Source organism: Antechinus flavipes, chromosome 3 (genome assembly GCF_016432865.1).
Source record: "Antechinus flavipes isolate AdamAnt ecotype Samford, QLD, Australia chromosome 3, AdamAnt_v2, whole genome shotgun sequence".
Taxonomy (NCBI): Eukaryota; Metazoa; Chordata; class Mammalia; order Dasyuromorphia; family Dasyuridae; genus Antechinus; species Antechinus flavipes.
The window spans coordinates 492,108,609-492,128,852 of record NC_067400.1 but is presented as its reverse complement, the minus strand read 5'-3'; the positions used below and the strand labels follow the sequence as shown (position 1 = coordinate 492,128,852).

General features: G+C 32.8%; 1 pseudogene; it reads right to left on the bottom strand.

Annotated features, from left to right (window-relative positions):
• Positions 1-7,261: 7,261 nt before the first annotated feature.
• On the bottom strand, positions 7,262-19,043 carry LOC127557347 (pleckstrin homology domain-containing family A member 1-like; annotated as a pseudogene).
• Between the last annotated feature and the right edge of the window lie 1,201 nt (positions 19,044-20,244).

Below are 20,244 nucleotides of genomic sequence, written 5' to 3'. Positions count from 1 at the left end.
AATTCCATATAATAGTGAAATCACTGGTCAAGTTCCTGTCCCTATCCCACATGGGTGTATGTATATTACAAACTGGGAAATAAATAAGATTATTCATTTATTAAATGGTAAAATCAAAATTCAAGTCCAAATGTCTAGAAATATAATCTAATTTGCATTTCATATACAAAAATATATGGACTACTTTATTTCTCTTCTTTGCTTATGTTGTAATCTTTACAATCTCCTAGCTAAAAATTCATGCATTCTTCTCTGGCAACTGAGAGTATCCTTATAAAACCAATAAGGTAATTGTGAAATTGGAGTTTTATCTCAGCATTTTATTAATTTGTTCATTTGTTTGTTTTTAACAGAGAATTCCATGATCTTAGCAATTAGCTTAATTTTTGTGAAACCTAAGAACTCTAAATATGTTCTTTAAAAAATTTATAATTATTGTTTAGCATATATTGTATTGCTTGCCATCTAGGGAAGAAAAGGGGGAATTTGGAACACAAGATTTTACAAGGGTCAGTGATAATTTTTCAAATTATCCAATGCATATGTTTTGAAAATAAAGAGCTTTAATAAAAAAATAAAAACACATCTAAACAATTGGAAAAAGATCAATTGTTCATGGCAAGGCTGAGCTAATATAATAAAAATGGCAATTCTGCCTAAAAAAAGTTGTAATTAGATTGATTACAATTAGTCTTGAAATTTACAGAATATCACTCAGTCATCAATGATTTCCTTTCACAGGTGACAACATTCCAGATCATCTGCATTGTTATTCAGATGTTATTTTTTATATTTGTCTTAACTAAAACTTATTTCTATAAAAAGCATACATGCCTGCTGGTAGATACTTTGTCCATAAATTGGGCCCTTTACCTAAAAAACAGGTTCAAGTTCAAGATATTCTACACGGAATTAATTAATAAATGGTTTTTAAAAATATATTCACCCTTTTCATCTTAACAACTAACTAGAGCTAGGCTTAAGATAGCCAGAAGCTAAAAGGAGCTTAGAAAGAATTTTTTATATAGGGATGATTCGAATCATTCACTTGCTTTAGTTCTGTGGTTAAATTTGACGAAGAACACTGAATGGATTTTTACTTGAGAAATGCTAGGTCACTTAGATTCTGATTCATATAAATGCCAAGTCTTTTACTATAAAATGTTTCCCAGATCTTTCCTTCTAAGTCCATAGGCTACAATAATATTCCCTCTAGCTAGATAGGAGAAAGAAAAGCTGCTCTATTCTTCCTCTAAAGTGAAAAGGCAAATTCACTTTCTTTAAAAAAAGATGTTTTATATGGACTTAGAACAATTTCATCTGGTTCTTCAGGTCTGATAAATAAACTAAATTTTTATTTATCCACATAAAATATGAGTTTATATCTTTTTACTAGATGAAAATCATGTAGATTAAAGATCTGGTATGCATTAAATTCTCAAGTATCTCATAAAACTGAGCTCAAATTCACTGGATCAACTTTCATGAGATGACTGATTTTATTATTTAGATTATTGAAACAATGAATAAACTCTGATTGTTAAAAAATGGGCAGAAATCATACACTGGAACACATTTTGATGAATATAGAGCTTCATTTACATAATACTAGATGAATGATGTTAATCAAAGGAGCAAAAAGCAGATAGAAGCCTGATGAAAAAGAGAAGAATTTTATTTCTTGTTTTTCTTTCTGCAATTAGTAAGTTATGTATCAGATTAGATTGACTAAATTACAGAAAGTGGGCTAGCTTAAGCAGCCAGTCTTGGAACTAAGGGTAGGTAAGGAAAATAACAACAAAATGAAGGATACATAATACTTTATATTAAGGTTTTTATTTTGCAACTCAAAGTGCTGTATGCATAATAGGTATTTATGATAAATCAAATTGCTTTATATTAAGGATTTAAAGCTTCCACTAGACAATAAAATGAAGGTAATATGTTTTCAAATCTTACCTAAAGCAAAATCTATTAACATCCTATAGTCCAGAAAATGATCCTGCATTCTAGAAGGCTATGGAACCCAAAGGACTGCCAAGTTCCATAAAGCTCTGAGCTATAATTTTGAATATAGTCATAGAGATAACCTGCCTCTTGACAAAAGGAAAGCACTTTAAAATCTGGAAATGCTCATTTCCATGAGTCTGACCACTAACGGATCTTTCTACCTCTAAGTATTTAGAACACAAAGAAAAATGGTGATTTGATTACTAAAAGGAAATATCTATGGACACTAATCACATCATAGACACATGCAGTTTGGGTTAAGGATTAAGGGTTAAGGGGGTATTTTGTTTTCATCTGTTTTGTTTGTTTTAATAATAAGGGACACCTGAAGAAATTTAGGGGGAGGGGAAAGGAACCAAATAGTAGAGAGGACAAAAATGATGTTTCAATAAAAAAAGAAGTGATAATTAATGATACAAGGACATGTAGAAGAGGTTGGAAGAGGATAAGAAAAAATCAAGAGCATTGTTTCTCTTAAGCAACTTAAGAGTAGATGGAGATATAGAGAAGGCTATGTAGAAGAAAAACTGAGGGACTCAGATCTATCTGCTCACAAGAGGAAGTGAGAGTTACTACTGAGGCCGGAGAGAAAGGAAAAGTTGAAAATAAAGAATGAGATTTGATAAAACAGCAGTGTCAAATATTGTTCATAAGGAAGGAACAAGGATTGCTGAGCAGCAGAATGAGTCCAGGGGAATTTCCATAGTGTGGATAAAGTTTGGGGATTTAAGGAACAATGGGATGTCTCAAAAGGCTACTAGGAGGAATTAGCCAATGGACTAATAGGGAAGAATAAGGCCCAGCTGGATAGTAAAGGAGAAAAATAGCAACAGGACAACTCTTATGTCCAATGTGGATAACAGGGATAAAGAAAATCAAAGATTGGAAAGGGGAAACATCCTGAATTTTTTAAAATATGAAATTATCAATAATTAACTGACTTTAATTTGTTGTTCTGTATCTTTTCTCATCTCTCCCCACCCCCACCACCTCTATCCTTTGAGAGCATGAACACCCACAAACAGAAATATACAGGGAATATGCTTAAGTGATGACAGACAGATTTCTTAATTAACTAAAGGCTGAGAAAAGGCCACAACTTCTTCCAAATTAAATCATGTGCAAACATTTTTGTTGCACAGATGGGAAAAGAAGTTGAGACATCTGAAAAGAAAGTGACTTTTACAGTTTTCCTTCACATTCTCATCCTCCTTTCCATTTTAGTTTTTAATGAGGAAGGATACATAAGTGTCTTGACACATGGTTCAGCAGCAGAGCTGGGTCAGATCAAAAAACCTTACTTCAGTGAGTTATGCATCTGAGATGGAATCCCAATAGAATGTTGCCTGCTCCTGAGAATGTATTTATTTCCCACTCAAAAAGTTTAGTGGCACTTGCAAATATTCTAGTAACTCCTCTTCTTAATCAGATTTCCATTTCAGGGAATAATCTTTTAGAACTTTTTACTTCCAGAACATTTTCTTTTTGTTAAAACCTGGCAAGTCTAAAACCTGTCACTTGTATTAATTCAAGACACTGTCATCATACCTGTATAACTACATGATATTAGAATTAATATGAAAGATAAACATTTTTAGAACTGGAAATAACATTAGAAATTACCCACACTAACTCTGTTTTTTTTTTTTTTTTAAATTAGGAAATTAGGAAATGAAAACCTTGAGACAGTAAGTGACTTACCCAAGAAAGAAGGCTAGCTAGTAATAGAGTCAATAATAATAACCCAGGCTCCAAATGATCTAATATTCCTTTTTTTCCACAATCCTCATTCTTTCTCGGCTAATCCTTATCACATCTAGGATCAAATACAAAATATTCTCTTTGGAATTAAAAGACTTTCATCATCTAATGTCATCCTACTTTTGTAGGATATACCCCTAGATGTACTCTTTGACACTAATCTCCTTGCTCTTCCTAGAAGGAGACAGTTCATCTCTTGCTTCTGGGAATTTTTCTTGTTTCCCAAGCCTGGAATACTCTCTCTCTTTTGCTCCACATGTTGAGTACTCTAGCTTTCTTTAAGTCTCAAATAAAATGCCACCTTTTATTGGAAGCCTTGTCTAACTGCTCTTAATTCCAAAACTTTTGCTCTTCTGATTTCTTATTTATTTTGCATATCAATTTCTTTTCATATATTTGCCTGCATGTTTTCTCTCCCACTAGAAGATAAAGTCCTTGAGGACAGGGACTGCCTTTTATATCCCTAGTACTTGGCATAGTATCCAGCACAAAGTAGGTACTTAATAAATATTTCTTGTTTGATTAATAATTTTGAAATAAAAAAGAAAATATAAAACATGCAAATCTTGGAAGTTTTTCATATACTTACATGACAATGGCAGAAAACTTCTTCAAAAATAAAAATAAAATAAAGTTTAAGGGAGTTAGTGATGTCTTCAATGAGGCCCTAAGGGGAAAAAAAAAATGGCTTTGTAGTCAAAAGCCTGCGTTCAAATCCCAACTTTGTTGCAATCTGTGTGATTTGGGGCAAGCCATTTGTTTCTGAACCTCAGCTTCTCAACCTACAAAATCAGTGATTATGGAGTAGATGTCCTCTGAGTATCTCTGAAGCTCTAAATCTGTAAACTTGTGTTACTCTCATTTTGGTAGCAACTCACTGCCTATTCACTGAAATTTTCAATTCATCTCTGAATTAAGAATTTATTACCTCAAAGTATCTTTAAGATTTAATATCCCTTGTGAATTTCCTGATATTGCCTAGGGTAACTGGCATTAACCAACATCTAATGAATTTATAATGGCCAAGTAATGACTATATAAGTCAAGCAAACATCATAAGATTTAACTTGTCCCAAAGTGATCTCTGCTAAGTGCAGTGGGGCAGTGCTATAGGATTATTGGTGATTGATTGGAGCCCTGAAGTATTATATCCAATGCAAGCAAAGTCCATGTCAGTACATCCTGTTCAATTAAGTTAGCAGGACCCCATAAAATATAAAACTACTTCAGGAAATGCTCTAGTTCATAATTGAACTAATAAGCTCTCTGGGGACTACTCATATAGTTCATCAAGAGTTAACAGAACAAAACAAAACAAAACAAAAAACCTTTTCCCTTTAGGCACATAAGTGGTTTTTAGCTACCAACTAGAAATAATCACAAATAACTGCTTATAAGATCCATTGGCTGCTATGGTTTGCCCCAAGATTAGAAATCATGATAGAAAATCCACCATTTGTATGCCCATTTCTACATACTAAGTCGATCTTGAACACAGTTAAGAAATTTTTCTACTTGAAAACAATGATGTTGACTAAATTTATAGGATCATAGATTTAGAGTTGAAATGTACTTTAGTTCAAGTCCTTTATTTCACAGAAGAGTGAATTTAGATCCAGAAAGGTTTAACATATACATTGCTCCTACATACTAAAGGGGAAAGATGGTATTTAAATCCAAGTCCTTGGTTTTCCTACTATACCATATTGACTCAAGCATATGACTTGGCTCCTTTACAACTCTAAAATTATAAACTTCTATCATCAATCAATTAATTAATCAAAAACATTCATTAAGTTTCCTCCTATGCTTAGGTAGGGGAAAGACAAGGACATTTGATATGAACAGACAATTTTCAGATGAAGAAATTGAAACGATTTGTAGCCACATGAAAAGGTGCTCCAAATCACTATTGATCAGAGAAATGAAAATTAAAACAACTCTGAGATACCACTAAACACCTGTCAAATTGGCTAAGATTTCAGGACATGATAATGACCAATATTGGAGGGGATGTGGAAAAACCAGGACACTGATACATTGTTGGTGGAACTGTGAATGGATCCAACCATTCTGGAGAGCAGTTTGGAACTATGCTCAAAAAGTTATCAAACTGTGCATATCCTTTGATCCAGCAGTGTTTCTACTGAGATTATATCCCAAAGAAATCTTAAAGGAGGGAAAGGGACCCATATGTGCAAAAATGTTTGTGATAGCCCTCTTTGTAGTGGCAAGAAACTGGAAATGGAGTGGATGCCCATCAATTGGATAATGGCTGAATAAAGGATGGTATATGAATGGTATGGAATATTGTTGTTCTTTAAGAAACTACCAGCAGGATGATTTCAGAGAAGCATATGCATGCTACTTCAAAATGGCAAATTTTAATCACAAAAACAGCAGCACATAAAATTCAAGATTCGTTAAAGTAAATGTTTTCAAAGCTGAATCATAAAATAGTACATGCTTTATTTAAATTTACTATGAAATATATGAAACAAATATTCTTTAGAATTATTAATCAATTTATGACATTGCATAATATAATCTAGTTTTAGAAATGTATGTATTACACAGCTAAGAGTTGTAATATTAGTATTTTGATATCCCTAGTTTGAGACATTATCTTAAACAGCTTAATGCAAATTATGGTACTCAAAAACAATCATGTCCCAATGTTTTAAACCAGTAAGGTAGGATCATGAACACGTTGCTCTCAAAATGTTTAGAAATAAAATGAGAAAACACAGACATTGTAATATAGATTATCAGAAAACTTATAGGACATAAAATGAATAATTAAGAGGGGTCCATCAATTATGTCTTTACATATAAAATAGACATGAAATTTTTCACTAATCTAAATATTAAAAACAAGAAATATTCACAAAATAATGATAAGAAAAAGCAAATCTCTCAAAAAATCACACCAAATAATTTTCAAAATACTGAACAAAGCAAGGCCTTATATAACTCAGTATAAAATGTATTTGATTGAAATGTTTAGAATATAGTAGTTTGAATTCCCATTTTTCTCTTTAACTCAATTTAACCAAAACTCTGGTTAGATTGATGGTTCAATATCTGATATGAAAAAGTTGCCACTCACTTTAAGAATCAATACATTTTTAAAAAGGGAAAAAAAAGTTTAATTTTCAGAAATGTCAATATTCTAAAGAAAATTTTGTAGCAGCACACACTTAAGATGCAAATGAAATATTAATCTGGTGATTTTTCAATAGATATTGTTGATCAATCAAAAAGTCTGGATGTTAAAATATCTAAGAGGCATTCACATCAACTTCTTTTTAGAATACCAATATAACCTTTCCATTCCCTTGAAAAATTTATGTTTTTAACTTGGTATGTGTGAAATTGTCAGATTTTTGAAGAGCAATTTACACAAACTTTTAATCACTCAGTATAGCACATAAAACATTTTTTAAAAATTTCTTAGTAGGTACTTATATAAGTATTTATTGAACTGAATTTAATTCCTTGGTACTAAAATATATTTGGAAGATAGTTTTCTTGGAGTGAGAATCTGGACCTTGAAGTTCCCTGGCTTGGCCTTCGCAAGAGATTTTTAAAGTCTTTTCTTCTCCATGGTAGAGCTTGACCCCAGAATGCTATGAGAGTCTGTGGAATGTGAGGTGGCTGCTGCTACATGGACAGAACAAAAAGTTGTTCTGTTTTGAAGAACATTTGGAATGCTCAGAAGATGCTAACCTTCCAGGGTCCTATTATGCTACTATGGCACCAGAAATTGCTTTAAACCAATTCTCCTTTGGACTATTAACCCAAACAAAGACAGTTCTAGATATTGTTACAATTGCAAAGAGATTATCTTCCATCATTACGTCATTCTTTATAGTCTTGGATTTCATGAACCTCCAAAAGTGTTGGAGAATCCAAAGAAGTTCCTTTTGCAGTTCATATCTGAATAGTCTATTGTATTTTCATTGAATTGAAAGCATCTTCTCTCCCATTTCTTCATCCCTACTTCTTGTGTAATACAATAACCACTTTGATAACTGCATTATCTGAAGATGGCACAAAGTAAGGATGATGGTTTTGTGACCATTTCAGATTATTCCTATCAGTACTGTCACCAGATCCATTTATTTCTTCTTTCTGAGTTGGTGTTATAACAAGCACACCACCCACAATTTTTGTCCTGTGAGACAGTTGATTTTTACTACCTGGAGTTTAAAAGTGGCCACTTAAGCTACAGAATGAAAATATGGTTTCTTTGACCAAGGGTGCTTCTGAAAATTTTTAATACAAGGATTCTTGAGTCCAAAGAACAATTTGTAGTAATTCAAAGAGGCTGAACCTTTTAGAATACTTTGAAAATCAGTATCCTGCTGCTAGATGATACTTTGCTTCAACTTATTTTCATTAATATATTTCAGCACAATTTCTAATGGACATCTTCATGGCCTTTGAGTTTTTAGAATGAAGAGTGGTAAACTTATTTCTGTTACTTTTTATATTTTTGTTCAAAAAATTTTTTGATTCTATTAGGTCTTGCTGATCATTGACTTGTAGAAAGCATTTCCTCATTTCTCTATTCATTATTATCAAAATAGAATTCTGCCTTTGGCCTGACTTAGGTGTATTGCTGATTTTTGAAATGTAGCTGAATTTGATAGTTCTAATAAATAGGGATCTAGAAGGAAGGTGAATTATCCAGATATCAGACTAGATAATCCTCTCTGGTATCCTATCTGGTACCTCCACAAAAAAAATACTCCGTGTTCTCATTTTCTTCAATGTCTAGAAAACCACAAATTTGAGTATGACAATCTATTTAAGGCATTTTTCAGCTTAAATATTATATAGGGTCTAGAACCAGTTCTCCCAGAGTGGGATGAGAGGGATGATGCCTAGAGCCTTGGCTCAACTTGGTAGCACTGTTCCTACCCATGTCCCAGGGATTCTCTTCTTTTAGCTTCTGCCCCCTCTCACCTCAGGCCTACCCCTCTAAATGGATTTCTTTCCCATTTTCCTCTTACCTGACTCCCCCTGCTCCTCTTTCAAAAACTTTATTAGCTCTCTCTGCACCTACTGAGTCATCTGTTCAACCTTAAGTTTCCTACCAGATTCCAACCTGAATCTATCATCTTAAGATAGTTTTGTACAGTATTTGATTTACAGAAGATAAACACACTGGGATGAGACTACAGAGCAGTGAGCAAGCGGGTAGTCAGTAATAGTTTTGTTTTTAAAGTTACCAAGTTTTACCCTCAGAAAAAAGAATTGTTATTATTATTATAGAATAAATAATTAGAGTATTATTAATGTAACCAAGATATAAATAGTAATTTCTACATATTTTCCAGCATATCAGTTTTGCTGTTGCTCATGAAAGAGACATTCAGTTTAGAAATGTCTGTCTTCTAAAACTTGCTTCCTTTAAAGAACTATAATTCTGTGTGTAGAACTTGGAGGGAGTTAATGGATGTCAATTTAAAGAGTGTCTGTTTTGCTTCAAGAGACATCAAGTATATCACCTTGTCTACATGGTTTTGGTTCCACCCACAATGAAAGTAGCTATCAGAAATGATCCTGTCAATTCCTTCTGTTATGTTTCCACAGAAATCCACCCCCTTTGTGAGAATCTATTGCCAGCAGGGTTTTCCTGCCATTCTTGCTAAATTCTAAGACAATGTCATTAGTCATAAAAACACTAAAGCTAGCTTTAGCTTTTAAGATGCTTAAAAAGTTAAAATACCAGGATGTGGAGTGGATACACTGGAAGTTGAAGTAAAACAATGAGAAACCCCTTTTCAGTGCCCCCAGGGCTTTTTTTGAGGTGCTGGAGCAAAAGTAGAAATAAGATATATATGGATCTTTTCACAAAAAGCAACACATCACCTATCCAGCAATTTATATTTTCTAGGCCCAACCAAGTAGAAGCTAGATTAATTAGACACTTTGCTGGATGCAAAGTTGGAGAACCTGGATTTACTACTGTTTACTTTGAACCTGACAGTTTATCTGGGACTCAATTTCTTCATCTGTAAAATGAAAGTGGCCTGTCTAGTTCTAATCTTATCCACTAAAAGGAAGGCTACTAAAGAAAGCCTCAGCAGATAAATAGACATTGTAAAGTCTTCACTCAGATCTTATTTACTCTTATCTTACACAGGAGCCCAGAATAATACATCATCTGACTCCTCAGCTAACAACAAATTAGAAATGAGAGAGTGGAGGATTTAAGATCTGCAATACAGAGAAGCAGAAGAAAAGGATGATAATTGTCTTCCTTTAACTGAAGATATAATAAAGAAAATATTTTTCAAAATATAAAGGAACTCAAAACACGTAACATATTGAAACCATTTAATTCAGGGACAAATCTCTAACCTCAACTATTTCTTAGCTTGTCTTTGTATTAATGTTACATTAATGATATCTACAATGATAACTAATAAGCATATAAAACATTTAAAATATTGTTTTGTATAGAAAAGTGTTAAAATTATTAATAAAAAATCACAAATAATATCATACTTTAAAATTTAAAAGGCAGTTTAAATGTTATTCTATTTGATGGTGTCTTAAAAAAAGATCACATTGGGGTAGCTAAGTGGAGCAGTGGATAGAGCACCCAGTCCTGTAGTCAGGAGGACCTGAGATCAATTTGGCCTCAGACACTTAGCACTTACTAACTGTGTGATCCCGGGCAAGTCAGGCAAGTCACTTAACCAACAAACATATTTAAGGAGGTAATCTTTGACTACTTTCAGCACTAACTGAAAAGTATACACACATACACACACAGATCTGCATGCATTGTAAAATCAAAGATTCAGCTGCAGAATGGTCCACAGAGATGATGAAATCATAAAATCACAGGTCCAGGGAATGTGAGGAATCTCAGATGTTAGCTATAAAGATCCCACTCCTTTATTTTACACATGGGACATTGATGTTTAGGAAGGTCAGGTAATTTGTTTAAGTTCACAAGAAAACTAAATGGTAAACTGGGATGCAGAATAAGGTACAACACATCAAATTAATTCTTTCTACCACTACCTCTCATCAATGGAAATTACATATGTAATTTCAACTGATCCTCAGTTGGTCCTATCTCTAAGGAAATGAGAAAGTATGATATTGAGTATTTCCCCATCCATAAGTTTCCTAAAAGTCTAGAATTGTCCAAATTCTTCTGAAAATCAATTTAAAAAAATGAAAATAAGGACCTATTCCCCCTCCCCCATTATTCTCATTTCTATTATATCACTTAATTAGGTATCTCTTTCCTGCAAGCTTTCTTCCAAATCAAATCAATATAGGTATATGCAAAATTTAACAGAATATAGTACAAAGAAGATCAACCTTGAAAAATACATGTCTTGAAGAAATATCTATTTTGAAGTCTTTTCTCTAATAAGTATTTGTTATATGATCATGAATAGTTACGTAACCTCTTAGTCAAATTCCTAAGTTGTTGGTAACTGTAGTTTTATTTGTTCAGTCATTTTCCAGTCATATCTGACTCTTTGTGACCCCATTTTGGGTATTCTTAGCAAAGACACTAGAATAGTTTTCTATTTTCTTCTCCAGCTCATTTTACAGATGAGGATCTGAACTTGCTCAGGGTCACAAGCTAGTATTTGAAATCATGAAGATGAGTATTCCTTATTGAAAACGAGCATTCTATCTGCTTTACTACTTACTGCTATGGTAATAATAGTAAGATATAATAACAATAGTAGTAGCAGTGATAATAATATGTGTAGTAATCACAATAGTCATAATAGTACATGTAGTAGTATATTACATTTAAATTTTGCAAATGAATATGAATATTATCTTAATTTATCCTCATGACAATCCTAGTGGGTAGATGTTATTATTATCCTCATTTCACAGATGAGAAAATTGAGGCAAATTTGCCTGGGTCACATAACTCATAGCTGTTCAAGGCTTGATTTGTTCTGCATGAGTGAAAAGAGCCAAGTCCATCACAGTTGATCATCATATAATCTTGCTGTTGCTGTGTACAATGATCTCCTCATTCTACTCACTTCATTTAGCATCAGTTCATGTAGGTAGGTCTCTCCAGGACTTTCTGAAATCATCCTGCCGATCATTTCTTATAAAACAATAACCTTCCATTACATTCATATACTATAACTTATTCAGCCCTTTCCCCATCCACTCAGTGGAAACTTCATTTTAGTCCAATTAAGATCAATGAAATATTTTCTTTTGTTATAGTTACTTTATGAGGGGAAAGAAACAGTGTCACACAGTGATTTTATTGGTATAGAAAACTTCCACTGAAGAACACCATTTATCAATGCAGGTAAACACCAGCTTCCTCTTCAATTTATCCTTGAGAACTTGTGGTGGGATTGAGTGGGGGTAAAGGAGAAGTCACATGCCTAGTTCAAGATACTATCCAGTATTGTCAGTATTGTAAGAGATATTATTATTATTTGACTTTTTAATAACTATCTGGAAGCCAGTTCTTTCTGATTTGGAGTTTGGCTTTCTAGGTATTATATTATACTCTTTCTGAATGCCTCAAAGTCATTCCCTTAAAAAAACCAAGGATCTGTGATTATATCAGTGAAGTAAATCATTGCATCATTAATAGATAGTAATATCTCTGAGTCTTAGTAAATAGTTTCATGAATTACTTATAGTTGAAAATATCCTCACTGGGTGTTCATCCTTTTCGTAATGAACAATCTAAGCTTAGCTAAATTGTTAAGAATCTACTAGAGTTTATACTTGATTAGGCTAATATTCAAAACCCTTTGTCACCTCCATTCTAAAGTAAGACTTCAGTGTAGGAGCTTAGTTGAGAATTACTTTTTTTTTGGTGATTGTGAGGAGAGTAATGGGATAATAAACACAAATGAACCTATTTAGAGCAAAATATGTTGCTTAAGAAAATAAGATGTAGTTCTTGCATTTGAGATAGGTCCCAAAACAAAGGCTCTCAAAAGCTGCCTTTGAACTGAGAAAATCAGCTGTTTCATAGGAATCTGATAACCTATGAGTTTGCAGAGTTAAGATAACTCCTCTAAAGTGATTTATAAAACTAAAGTACAAGACAGTCATGTGGCCTGATACAAATCAAGATGAACTATAGGAAGAAATGGGAGAAGAAAACCCTTATCTCTTAGCTATGTTAGTGGCAGAAATGTTACAGATTGATGGAGGACAAATCCTTATCCTTCAAAGGAGAGAGCAAACAGAGAAGAACAACAATTGTAATTTCAGATACATTGACATCAGCTCAGCATTGGCTTTGCAGAAAATCTTGCTTTTTAAATAAAGCTCCCTTATATTCTTCAAATTAATACCTCACTTAATTGTTCCTCTTGCCAAATGAGAAATTTGACCTCAAATTTACATTATTTAAAATTCCTTTTTTGATCTCCATCTTACTATAAACCCATACCCTTATTTTCAGATAGTAATTTTCTCATTTAATATATGTATCTGTTTAGTATATGTTCAGTTGCTGGTACTATTTTGATTTATTTTTTAGCATCTCCGTAGATTCATTCACTAATTTATTCATTCAACTAACGTTTATTGAGCATTTACATCATGTAGGATATGTTATTAGATAGTGGAAGATGCACAAAATTTAGATAAAATATGGTCCTTGGCATCATTGAACTTATAATTACAGATTCATGTTAAAAACAGCAATGATACAAAATACTACAGGCTAAGTATATTAGAGAGGCACTAAACAAAGTACTATGTGAGGTCCTAGAGGGAAAGTCATCACTAACTATATAATAAAGGAAGGCTCCTAAGTATATGACATAGGAAGTTAGATTTAAAACATGGACAGGACAGAAAAATTATTTGGCAATAGGAATAATTATCAATTATATGTAATAATTATTATCACTAATTATAATTATCAATAATATATAATAAAAGGTCATGCCCAAAAATTATAAACATTTTTGAGAATTAATAGAAAAGTATGCTTCCACATTTCCTGTTTAAACTTAAATTAAGGCCTTCTAAGAAAGTTCAATTTTGGGGGCATCTAGTTATCACAGTGGATAGAGTACCAGCCCTGAAGTCAGGAGGACCTGTGTTCAAATCTGGCTTCAGACATTTAACTCTTCTTGGCTATGTGACCCTGGGTAAGTCATTTAACCCCAATTGTCTCAGCAATTTTTTTTTTTTTAAAGAAAGTTCAATTTTAAAAAAAGACTTAAAATTTCCTTCTTTTGGGTATCTCTTTTGTATTTCTCTTTGAGATGATAAAATTTCGAGGATAGACAAACATATGAATAGACAAAAAAGGAAAGTTAAAAAAAAAAACAGTTGCTTATAACACAATTGATCATTTTGCAGATTAACCTCATTCTATGCAGAAATCTACAGATTTCTCCACATCAATTTGGAATTTGAGTTACAGATTTAGTTGCAGTGAATAGATTGATTTAAATGAAGCCCTACATAGGAGGTTGGACCTCAATTTTGAGACAGCAAAAAAGTCAGCAACAACATGTTATTCCTATGAATTTAACTAACGTTTTATCACTGACTAGTTTAAAGATTTTTAACCTAGGCTTCATGAACTTTTGTTTTTTGATAACTGCATTTCAATATAACTGGTTTTCTTTAAAATTCTATGTAATTTTTTATGCCTTTAAAATGGCTCTGAAAAGGGGACTTTGATATAAAACATTTAAGAATCTATGGTTAGTAGGCTCAAAATACTAGTACCATTTTCAAAAGAAATAATGGTGATGAGGAAGCTAAACCACCAGTATTAATTTAGAGATAAACTCTCCATTTTCTCATAATCCTGATAGACAGAAAAATCTAAATTTGGGATTTGAATTTTTGTGTAAAATTGATATTGTCAAAATATGTTAAAAGATGAACAGATTTTAAAATATCAAAACTGAGTCAAGTTTTGTTAACCATAGAACAATTGGCTTATATTTTTTATATTTGTAGGTGTGTATATGTATTGATATGTTTACCTGATTTTTAAAATTTTATGGTGTGTATTTCTATTCACCAGTACAGATTATGATCCTTTTATGTATGTATGTTTGTATATGTATGTATGTATGTATCACAGGAGACTATTAGATCCTAAGAATTCTATCTCTAAGAGGGGGGAAAAATCACACATTTTTCAGTTCAATAGGCATTTTGTTAGTTTATCCAAAGCCCTGAGAAAAGACACATATAGTTTACATAAGAGAATCCTTCTCCACTTGAGCCTATAATTATGTTTATATTCATTGTTACCAAAAAAGACTAGTCTTTTTAATTGACTGATACAGAATTTGGGAAAAGTAGGATGCATTGGTTGATAAAATAATTCATATTCCTGATTATAAATTTATTTGATAGAAAAATATTCTTCAGAGCTACTGACTTTACTATGTTTGGGAACATATAAGGCCATCTCTCATGAAGCTACCCATACTGTTGGGAAGAAAGGACTATAGAGATACAATAGAAGCAGTATATTCCATTTGAAAGGGTACTGGTATTTAGACTCAGATGATCTAGGTTCAAGTTTCCACTCTGGCTCATTACCTTGTGATTACAAGAAAGCTTACAAACCTCAATTTCTTCAACTATATCATGTGGATACTATTATGCTATTTTTTCAAAGGGCTATTGCAAGAAAATTTTATGTCTTTAAAAGAAATATTTTATATCTTCAAGTATTAAATAAAAGTGTAAATCTTAGTACTTTGCTCATTTTCTCCCTACTTGAGATATACAATTAATCAATCAATCAACAAATATTTATTAAGAGCCTATTATTAGCAAGCATGATTTCACTGGTTTTATACACACATATAAATGCATGTAATTGTCTTCTTATTCATTTAATTCTTTGGTTTTATAGATCTTTTTCTTCTATTAGCCTATGTTTAGTTTAGTCAGTTTATTCACATTTAAAGACCTTCTACTCACCAATGTATAATGTATGTTTGAGTTCCAGATGGTAGACCTGTTTGTAGATAGGCTAAAGTATTCAATTACAAAATTACCAGGAACAAATTAGCACAGTATAAAGGGGAAAAAAGTGAGAAAGAAAATTCAGAATTTATGCATAGTGGCAAGCCAGTTATAATTTTCCACAACCCATGTTAATCTGTCAATACAGGCAATGATCCAAAATTCTTAAGTCCATTAAATTCTAAAATGCAAATTTTAGAATTTAATTCTGAACTTCTCAATCTGTGTTTTGATCTACAATCTTCCAACTTTATTACCAATAATGTCCATCATGTTAAAAATCTCTGTTTAATACTATTTTATCAAATATATATTCCAAAGACAATAGGAGAATGGGCCTTTGGCAAATCCTTAAGCCTAAATCCCTAATGATTTCTTGGTAAGGAGATGAAATTATACATTCAAATCTCCCTTGTTATAGGGTGCTTCTATATAAGCAGTTTCCTTCACTAGGTAAATTACAAGACTGATTCAGAATAAATTCTATGTTTAATCCATTAAACCTTACTGATATATTGTTGAGCTATTAAATTTCATAAGACTGATTCAACTTTAGAGATTTCTTCACTTCATAACTATCTCCCATATAGTTAGATGATAGAGATGGATATATATATGTCATATTTATATATATATATGTGTGTGTATATATAAACATACAGATATATGTGTATACATATATGGTTCATACTACGTATATTTTATGTATATAATTATAAAGGGAAGACAGTATGACATAGTAGTCAGAGAACTGGCCTTAGAGACAGCAAGATTTAGACCTGTTTTACCTATGACATCTAGCTATATGATCATGAGCAAGTCAACCAAATACACAGTGCTCTAGACAAGCTTTGTAAGACTTGTTGAAGAAAAGGTTCCAACCTTCATTTGTAAGAATTTCCACACCAGGAATTTCCTTATGTAATAAAAATCACATCTGTCTAGATTGTATTTTCTATCTAGTACTAAGTGCTAAGTACATGATTTTTTTTCTTTTGATAGAACATAAACTTTTTGATAGCACAGATTTTTTTGTCCTCCATAAATATATTCCCGAAATCTATCACTGAGCTTAACATGTGGTAGGAACTTATAAGTTGCTAATTAACTGATTTATTGATGAATTAGAAATTTAAAGGGCCTCAGAGGCTCTCCAATTCAATGGCTATTTTATTCCAAAAGCCATGAAAGATGCTTTGGAATACTTAGAATTTGGTCAGTTATCAAAAGCCAAAGTTATCCACTGAATTCTGGGCCATTCTCAGTTGTCTTGACCTTTATCCTGACATTGTACTTCAATAAGGCCGAAGAGAAAGTGAGACTGATAACTTAGTGCAACTCTGCCTCCCTTAAATACAACTCACTTATAAGTCAAGACATCACCTATAATGGTATTTGTCCTTTTCAAAAAGAAAGCACAAACAATTCAGTGGCCTCATTTTTCAGATGACAAAACTGAGGACCAGAGGGCTATATAATTTGACCAAGGTCACACAAGTATTAAATTCCAGAAATGGGACTCAAACTCACGTTCTTTGACCATGAATCAAGTACTTTCTTCCTTAACCAACTATACTATATCTCAAAGAGATCCTGTGATATATATTAGCTGGAATTTTTACATTTCTATAAAATTAACATATCAGACACTCATAATTTTTGGACATGCCTTTTTTCTCCAATTAGATCTCTCTCTCTTCTCGTTCTCTCTCTCTCTCTCTCTCTCTCTCTCTCTCTCTCTCTCTCTCTCTCTCTCTCTCTCTGTATTTATATTCATTCCCTCTCCAGAGGCAATTCCCCTAGTTTCCTTCCTTCCTAGTTTTCCACTGGGGTCTGAAACAACCTGTGAGAGCTAGAAATGGCCTCAGGGAGTTTTTTCTCTTTCAAATCTGAAGCTAGGGCAATTCCCCCATCTGGTATTTTCATTGTCTACATGAGAGTCATCAAACACAACAGCAAATGGATCAGTTGGAAACCTTTCCCATGCTGTGAGTAAACAGTAGGGCTCCATGTCTTTCCTTGAAGTGGCTGATGAGGATGATATAGTTATACGAAAACAGCCTAGAACTACGTATATTGGTCTGTTTATTATTTTTTTTCCCTCAATTGGAGTTTAGCCATATAGATGCATATTGTGTTTTTCATTATCCCAAACTGCAAGAATGCATGATTTCCTCCTTGTGAATGATATTCCTTCTACTGATATAAATCATAATTTCCTCCTTAACTCTGAATCAGCAATTTGATGTAGCCCCCAACAACGAATGAACAAGCAAATAGCAACAATATGAAAACTCATCAGCTGGTGATTAATTCTATAATGTTGAGCCACTTTGGATTTAGGGAGTCTGGCTTTGGAATACCACATATATACGGTATCACTGGGTACATTCTCAAAACATTTACAGCTTGCAAATCTTTCTACTGTCATAACTATAGGCAACCCACTGTCATTCCTACACTGTGAAGCAATATATATAAGTAAGACTTCAGCAGAAAATGGTCTTACAGGATGTAGAGAGAGAGGAAGATATATTTGAAGACTAACCTTCAGAAAGAAAATAACCTTGAGCATGTTAACACGATATTAGGGAAAGTGATATGCTAGGAAGTGGCATAAGAGGAAAGTGACATGATCAAGGGAACAGAACAGGAATTAATTCAGGGGTTTTCAACTCTAGTTTTAGGGCACCTTATGTCATTGATTAACTTATGGGGCACTCTGAAAATCTTAAAATCAAATCTTAAAACAAACTTATCTTTATGTTATGGTAAAATAAGTCCCTCCCCTACACTCTATGCCCCTCCCAAAAAAGTAATACCTTTAGCAAGTAAGAAAGGTGAGAAAGAATCAAATCAATTTAAGAAAGCCTCCTTACTAAGTTCACTATACTTTTACAGCTGTTCAAAAATCTTTTTATTCATTCTTATTGACTCCTCATTTCATTCCAAATAGCTATTCCTCCAAATCCATTTCATTCTTCTGAAGTCTCCAACCTTTCCTTCTCTCTGGAGAATTCATCTCCTAATTTGTTGAGATACAGGCCACATTATGTGAGCTCCTTCAATTTATTTCTTCTCTTCCCTAAAATGTCTTTGTATCCTGACCTATATTTTTCTATTTCATTGCTCTCATATTTGAGGACAAAATTTATTTTTCTTTTTTATGGTTCTCCTATGCTACTTATCTCATACTTTTCAACCTCCTCCAGGGCTTTGATCTGTCGATTAATCCCAGTCCCCACTGAATCTTCAATATCATCCTCTCTAGGATGCCCCATGCTAGTCCCTACAAATGAGCTCCAGGGGAAAAAAAAGTAAGAAAGGGAAAAAAAAATAAGAAAAGGAAAGAAATAAGGTGGACAAAGGTAAAGAGAGAAAACAAGAGAGCTTACACTGATAAAATCATCTATTTCATGCATTAAAAGTATATAAACTAGATTTATAATCAGAAAAATCCTGTTTCAAAAGCTGGTTCTATTAATTGCTGCCTGAGTGATTGATGTTGAATCACTAAAATAAGCTCTCTGAGTTCCAGTTTTTTTCCTGGGCAAGGTAAATCAGTTGGATTAAACAATATCTAAGATACTTCCATCCTCCATAGAGCTGCCAAAGTGATATTTTTAAAGCATACTTCTAATCATGTAATTCCCTTGCTCAAAAAGTTACAGGGGCTCCTTACTGCCATTGAAGATATCCAACAAAATAAGCCTTAATTTAAAGCTCTTCACAATCTATCTCCAACCCATTTTTTTAGGGTGATGGCATATTGTACTGTTTCATACATTCTGTATTGTTATGTCTCGTACACAGCATTTAGACCCTATTTTCATGTTTTTGTATAAAATTTTGTATATGTCTGGAATGTCCTCCCTCTTCATTTAGAATCTCAATCTTTTTTCAAAGCTGATATCTTACATTAATTTCTACTGCCAATAACCTCTACAGTAGCTAATCCTCACTACAACTACTAACACAGCCTTGTACTTACTTTGTAAATTGGAGTCCTGTCTGTTCTATTCAAGAAACATTCATTAATTGTTTGACATAGTGAAGATCTCATTTGAATACTTATTCACTGAATACTTATATTCAAAGTATATAAAAAGAAAAGAATACCATTTTCAAGGAACTTATCTATTCTGAATTTTTCCTGAATATGGTCAGACATTTTCCATCTTTGCAATTTCATTCTATACTTTCAACATCACCTCCTCACAAAACTCCATTTATTTATTTTTCATTTTTCATTTTTTTTTTTTTTTGCTTTTTGCTGAGGCAATTGGGGTTGAATGACTTGCCCAGGGTCACACAACTAGGAAGCATTAAGTGTATAAGACCAGAATTTGAACTCAGGTCCTCCTGACTTCAGGGTTGTTGCTCTATCCACTGTACCACTTAGCTGTCCCTATTTATTTTTTATCTTAATGTCTGTTTCAGATTCTTCTCAGTAATTAAAAATAAATCTTCTGTGATCTTCAA